The sequence below is a fragment of the Sapajus apella genome, unplaced genomic scaffold, assembly GCF_009761245.1.
Source record: "Sapajus apella isolate SASKATOON/1434 unplaced genomic scaffold, GSC_monkey_1.0 scaffold43, whole genome shotgun sequence".
NCBI lineage: Eukaryota > Metazoa > Chordata > Mammalia > Primates > Cebidae > Sapajus > Sapajus apella.
In genome coordinates this window covers 5,893,312-5,900,104 of record NW_022436983.1, presented here as the reverse complement: position 1 = coordinate 5,900,104, position 6,793 = coordinate 5,893,312, and the positions used below count along the sequence as shown (strand labels likewise).

The following is a 6,793-nucleotide window of genomic DNA, read 5'->3' as shown; positions in this document are numbered from 1 at the left end:
TTTTTTTTTTTTTTTTTTTTTGAGATGGAGTTTCACTCTTGTTACCCAGGCTGGAGTGCAGTGGCGCAATCTCGGCTCACCGCAACCTCTGCCTCCTGGGTTCAGGCAATTCTCCTGCCTCAACCTCCTGAGTAGCTGGGATTACAGGCACGCGCCACCATGCCCAGCTAATGTTTTGTATTTTTAGTAGAGACGGGGTTTCACCATGTTGACCAGGATGGTCTCAATCTCTTGACCTCGTGATCCACCCGCCTCGGCCTCCCAAAGTGCTGGGATTACAGACTTGAGCCACCGCGCCGGGCTACTTTTTGTATTTTTAATAGAGGTGGGTTTTATCATTTTGGCCAGGCTGGTCTCGAGCTCCTGACCTCATGATCCGCCCACTTTTGCTTCCCATAGTGCTGGAATTACAGGCGTATGCCACCACATGCCCAGCAATTTTCTTTTTTTAAAGTAGAGGCAAGGTTTCACCATGTTGGCTAGGCTGGTCTTAAACTCTTGACCTCAAGTGGTCATTTTGGGAGGCCCACCTTGGCCTCCCAAAGTGCTGAGATTACAGGTCTGAGCTACCGCACTTGGCGGGGGAGTAAAGGTTTATACAGCGAACAGGACACGGCGAGGGAGAAATAACTGTAGTTGTTACTATGGGAGAGGGAGACAGAGGGAGGAACGGGGCGGGTGGGGGTGTGTGTGGGTGTACGGAGGGTGTGGGGGGGACCGGGAGTTTTCTGGAAGCATTTGTACATCTGTGCCTGAGTGTGCAAAAGGGCAGGCGCAGGTGGCTGTGTCTTCTGTCCTCAGTGGGGTGATGGATGGCAGGGCAGGACCGTCCTAGGCCAGCCTGGAGTGGACCATTGTCTTGGCAAATGAGGTTTGGCTTCCCCACAGGGGCAGCTCCATCTGCTTTTATTTTCCCACAGCAGCCTTGGGATTTTCCACCCACCCCAGGCCTCACACCTTAAAAACCCTGGGTGGGACGGGCTCCTCAGAGGCCTCACGCACCCAGAGACCTCCGGCTTTCTGCCCTCCTCGCTCAGTACTCCGCGCTCACCTCCTGAGCTGAGTCCTACCTCCTGCTACATTACAGGTACTTGCAGCCCCTCTTCCTCCTCTCTAGGCCACTTATGGGTGGAGGAAGCAAGCCCTCAGTCCCCATATTCCTCAAACTTCATTATCTTGGTACTCAGACCATTTAGCTCTGGCAGAGGCTGGTGTGGAATGGACAGACTCCTGGAGTCAGGCCATCCTGGTGTGGATTCTGGCTCCAGCACTTAGTGGCTGTGTGACCCTGAGCAAGTCAATTAACCTCTCTGGGCTTCATTTCCACATCTGAGAAATGGGTATGTTTGTTTGGGTATTGGCTACTGTTCTAGGCCTAGAGCTTTATATGCATTATTTAACTTGACCCTTTGAAGTAGATAATTTTTTTTTTTTTTTTTTTTTTTTGAGACAGAGTCTCATTCTATCACCCAGGCTGGAGTGCAGTGGTGCAATCTCGACTCACTGAACCTCTGCTCACTGCAACCTGTTTCTCCTGGGTTCAAGCTATTCTCCTACCTCAGCCTCCTGAGTAGCTGGGATTACAGGTGTGCACCACTATGTCCAGCTAATTTTTGTATTTGTTTGTTTGTTTGTTTTAAGTAGAGACAGGGGTTTCACCACGTTGACCAGGCTGGTTTCAAACTCATGGCCTCAAGTGATCCAACCACCTCAGCTTCCCAAAGTGCTGAGATTACAGGCGTGAGCGTGGAGTGGGTAATATTTTTCAGATGATAATAGCAACAATGGCCATGTAGGAACATTAAGACAATGACCCAAGGGACGTGTCCAAGGTCGCCTAGTAGAGCAAGTGATAGAGCTGGGATTTGAACCCACAGCCATCTGACTCATGGGATTCATCATCCCTGCTCCATCACATTCCAGACTGCTCCTCATGCTGCCATTCAGTAACCAACACCAGTGCAGCTGCTGTGAGTCTAGGGTAGGTGGCATGAGCTGGGGCCTGACCCAGAGCCTGGCACAGAGAGAACACCTGAACACTGTAAGGCCCGCAAGGAGCTCCTTCCAGTTGCTCTGTGTTCTAACAGGAGCCTCATCCCTCATAACCGCCCCTTCAAATCTATCCCATCAAGGGAAGTCATGGTGTTGGGGCATGGGGGGTTGCTAAGCTGGGACCTGGCGTGGCAGAGCCTCTAATAGCAAGGATTCAGCCATCCTCCCACATCCTTCTTCTTCCTGGGGACCATCAGCCACAGCGGCTCACCCCTGAGAGGAAAGGGAGGGCTGGAGTGGGGCAAGCAGAGAGGGCCAGGGAGCTAGAGAGAGGCAGCTCCAACCCAATGGGCCACAGCAGGGGTGCTCCTATGACCTGCCCCCACCACACCTGCCCATGCATCTGAGGGAAGTTGCTGATCTTTCCAGGCTGTGTCGTCAGGGAGGCCGGGGTCCCTGCTCCATCACCTTCCTGGTTGACACAAGCAAAGAAACTCCCTCCAGGTCCCGTGGCTGCTGAGTGAGCAGCTGGGCTTCAAACGCAATCTGCACAGCTGGGGTGAGCCACTCCCTCTCTGGTCTCTGTTTCTGCCCCTATAATCAGGCACAGAGACCACCCTCATCTTCCAGAGTGATGCAGAGCCTCAGTACCACAGGGATTTCCAGGGAACTTGCTCTCCCTCCAACTTCCCCAGCCAGCTCTGCCCTGGTCTGGCCAGCAGGACCCAGCAGAACTCAGCAAAACGCTGGGGCTTTCAATTTTCAGTTCATTCCTGTGCCTTTGACCAGGAATCACAATCAATATAACAGGTGTGCACAGAGCCCCTACTGCACACTGGACACTGGGACCATAAGCAGAAGGGACCCAGCCCCCACCCAGGGAGGAGCAGACTCCTCCTAGATAGGGATCATGCGGCGCAGACCGCAAGGACAGAGAGGCAAGGGAGTGCAGGGGGCTTCCCACAGGAGGGGACATCAGACCTCCTTGGTCAGCAAGGACAGAAGGGCTGAAATCAAACATCGGGCAGGGCAGAAAGAGCCCCAGCAAAAGCTCAGAGGACGGGCCGTGGTGATGGTCAGCTCTCCATCGTTGCTGCAAACTGGGACGCAGAGTGGGCAATGCTAGGAGGCAGGCAGGACAGCGCTGGGCTGGGCTGAGGTCTCTGTAGTTAACTGAGTGGCCACAGGGAGCCACTGAGGGGTGTGGCTTGGGGAGAGGGGGTGAATTGAATAGTGGGGAGGAAGGCAGAGGAGGGGGGAGGGAGGAGCTGAGCAAGGTTCTCGAGCCTCTGAGTTGGCAGCGGGCAGAGATGGTAAGAAGGGCCAGGTTCACCAAAGCAGGCCCTGTCTGCCAGGCAGGATTTCGAGCAGGAGCCTGGATGGGAGACGTTGCGGGGATATCTGGCCTTCCTTGCCACTAAGGAGAAAGGCTCCAGTTGCCAGCCCTGGCTGTGGCTGAAACCAGAACTCAGCCAGGGGAGCCTGGAACCTGCCAGCTGAGGGGTTTCCCTCTTCTGAAGTTGCCCTCATTAAGACACTCAGGCCATGTCACTGCCAGGCTCCTGGAATGGTGTGTCACCTGTTATGACAACCTGGGCCATGGTCCGGGGGCTTGGGCACACAGCAGGTCTAGGAGCCAGCAAGACAATTCTCCAGAGGAAAGGAAATGGCCTGTGAGCCCGATGTCGCTATAAAAGACATCAGCCCAAGACTGAGGTTTAGAATTGGGGGTGAGTCACGGGACGTCTTCTGATGGGCAACCGGCTGTTGGCAACACCAGCACGGCCGCACTAATCTCACTTTGAAAAAAAGTGACCCTTTGGCCCTGATTGTTTTCACTGATTTTAGGACAAGCAAAGAGGAGGAAGAGAAACAGAAGGGTGCTTGCAAGGGTGTGGATGCCGGTATGGGCACGAGGAGGTGATGGTGATGGTGACAGGAAGTGTGATGGGGGAAGAGGCTGTGGCTGGGGGCTTACTCTGAAGTGTCTCTAAGCCTTAACTTTGAGATCCATTTCTGCCGAGCCCCCTATCCCCACCCCACCCCAGGTCTGTAGACTCCCCTCCCCTCCCCCTCGGGCGTGCGAACCAGCACCAGGCTGCACCCCAGTATTTCCACACACATCCCTTTAGGTAGGGACTAGCGCCATCCCTGTTTTGTGACAGGAACACTGAGGCTCAGAGAGGTGTATTCCTTTGTCCAGGATCACTCTCAGAACCCCACGTGCCTGACCCCAGACGCATGATACTGAACCGGTTCCAGACACCGTGTGTCACCGGGCTGAAGGTGGGCAGCGTGGAGAGGGCACACCAGGCAGGGAAGACCACCGCGGGGAGAGGGAGGCCCAGGGAGCACCCAGCCCAGGAAGGCGAGGAGGACTTGGCGGGAAACCCCGGCCCTCTCTCATCTCATACCCAGGCCCGGAAGGCGGCTGAGCCCCTTGGCAAGTGGACGGAGAAATGCCAAACGCCGGTGGTGGAGAGCGGGAGGGACAGAGCGGGAGGCCACAGGAGAAAGACCAGCGCCGTCGGGGGTGACAGGCTGAGTACTGGCCTGGGCCCAGAAGGGAGGGCGCGGGGCCACCGGCGGTGCTGGTTCCGGGAGCACCCAGCCCCCCCCGCCCCGGCCACACACCCTAGCCCCCAGGACGGCCTCGATAGGGGTGGGAGGGCACGCCCTCCAGCTCTGCCCGGGGCTCAGGGAGTCTTCGAAGACTTGTTCCTACAGTGGCGGACTGGGGTCTCCAGCCTGAGAGACCACCCGGAAACTCAGAGACAGAGAGACAAAGGGAGACCGGGTCCCGGAGAGAGAAGACTAGTGAAGAGGGGGCGAGTGGGTGCTAGCCGGGACCCCAAGAAGGCGGCGAGGGGCTGGGGAGGCCGAGTGTCGGAGCGTGGAAAAGTGGGCGTCCAGCTGCAGGTGGACGGACGGGGAGACGGGGAGCAGAGCCAGGGGCCGCGGGAAGACGCGGCGAGGAGCGGACGCGGCTGAAGGACTGGCGGATGGACGGGTCCGAGGGCTGGGAAGGAAACAGCATCCTCACCTCCAGCCTCGGGACCCCGCGCACCCCGCCCCTGGGCGCGCTAGGTAGCCCACCTTTGTCCGGGCTCTCAGCCAGGTGCGGCGGGAGGGGCGGGGCCAGGGGCGGGCCGAAGCCGTGCCTTACCTGTCCGGCCGGCGGGGAGGGGGCGGAGGGGCGCGGGGCCGAGCGCCCGCGGGAGCCGAGCGCAGCCGAGGGCGAGCCGCGGAACGGGGACTGCGTGGAGAGGTGCGCGAACTGCGGGAGGATGTGCCCAGGCTGAGCGGGGCTGGAAGGAAGGGGGGAGTGGGCGGGCAGGAGGGAAGGGGGCGGGAGCGCTGGGAGGGGACGGAGGAGGGGCGGCGGGCGGCGGGCTCGACTGCCCCCGGCCGAAGGGCAGCCCCGGGGCCGGGCCCCGCGCGCTCCCGGCCAGCGCGCCCTCGCCAGCTGCGCTCCGCGTTCGGGGCCAGCTCCCCAGAGGCCTAGGCGCCGCCGCCGCGAGGGCGCGGGGCAGACAAAGGAGGCAGACAAAGGCAGGCGCAGCCCAGCGGCCGTGCGGGCACCGGGCGAGGCGGGCCCACTCCTCCCGGTGCGTAAGAGCCGCCTCGGCGCGGCCCAGGGCGCGTGGGACGGGAGGGGATCTGGCAGCGGTGGCGCATCTGGAGCGGCCCCCCGGGGGGCGGGCGACAAAGGGTCGCGGCGGGGTGTCCTCAGTGGACCCCAACAATGGAGCGAGGCTGCGCGCGAGGCTGTGGCCGCGTCTGGCCGGGCAGGGGCCCGAGTCCGCAAAAGGATTATTCCGCCTAGGCTGTCAAAAGGGACGGAAGAAATGCCTAGGGCGGGGGAGGCGGTACTAGGAAAGGCTGGGCCTTTGTAGCAGCAGAAAGAGCGCAGAGTGGGCGGGCAGGGTTCTCCGAGCGGTCGCTCCTGGATGCGGGGGTACAAAGGGTCTCCAAAGTGCTACCAGCTCACCTGGGGCGCCAACGGCACACCTGTGCCCCCTTTCCCGACAGGAAAGGGAGAAAGACAATCTCCCCAAGACACACACACACGCAGCCCGCCTCTCGCCACGCCCCGTCCAAAGCCGGTCTGAAGCTTCTCTGTCTGGTCCGACCCGTACAAAGCCAGCGCTGGGGCCCGCTCATCCGTCACCGCGCGGGGCACCGTGTCCTGACGACCCTGGGAGTCCGGGAATGCTGGGTTAGGGGTCCCGTGGCTCCCATAACTCACGACGGGGTCAGTGGGGCCACGGACTCTGCAACCATCGAAGAGCGATGGGGACAGACTCCCATACGTGGGTAGCAACGCTCCCATCTGGGGCCCTGAGCTCGCCAGGTGGCTTCCATCTCCACTGTTTTCTTCTTTCTACAGCGTGTGGCAAATTATAACTTAAAGGTTTAAGAACACAGTTCTGCCGTCAGGCTGCATGTCTGTGTTCCTCTTCTGCTGTGTTCCTGTTCCGTCCCCTGTGGCCTCGGGCGAGTCGCCTAACCTCTGAGCTCATGATCACACCCAACTATCAGGGTTCCGGGATTGAAAGCAGTGTCCTGTGTAAAGAGATCATGTTTCTAAGGTCTGGAGCATAGGAAATGCTCCCGAAAACTTAGCTGCCATTGTTACTGTGATATTACTCGCCTGGTGGGCCCCAGGATGGATTGATGAGAACACTGGACTGTTTACTCACTGAAAGGCTTGAGTCACCCATCCCGTAAATACCTATTGAGCACCTACTATGTGCCAGCACCGGAGGTACAGTAATAAACAACATGGACAAGAATTCCT

At 59.1% G+C, this 6,793-nt stretch overlaps 2 protein-coding genes across 3 annotated transcripts in view; one reads left to right on the top strand and one right to left on the bottom strand.

Annotated features, from left to right (window-relative positions):
• Positions 1 to 5,309, bottom strand: part of DRAXIN (dorsal inhibitory axon guidance protein) — a 29,295-nt gene extending 23,986 nt beyond the window's left edge. Inside the window, exon 1 of the mRNA XM_032300399.1 lies at positions 5,159 to 5,309. The gene's annotated coding sequence lies outside the window, so the exon portion shown is untranslated. The remainder of the gene's footprint in view (positions 1 to 5,158) is intronic.
• The window catches only part of MAD2L2 (mitotic arrest deficient 2 like 2), an 18,711-nt gene continuing 17,114 nt past the window's right edge, over positions 5,197 to 6,793 (top strand). The window contains exon 1 of one of the 2 annotated variants that reach the window (XM_032300414.1): positions 5,197 to 5,260. The gene's annotated coding sequence lies outside the window, so the exon portion shown is untranslated. Of the gene's footprint in view, positions 5,261 to 5,397; positions 5,601 to 6,793 lie in introns of those variants that run through there. The other variant, XM_032300413.1, reaches the window with a different exon arrangement.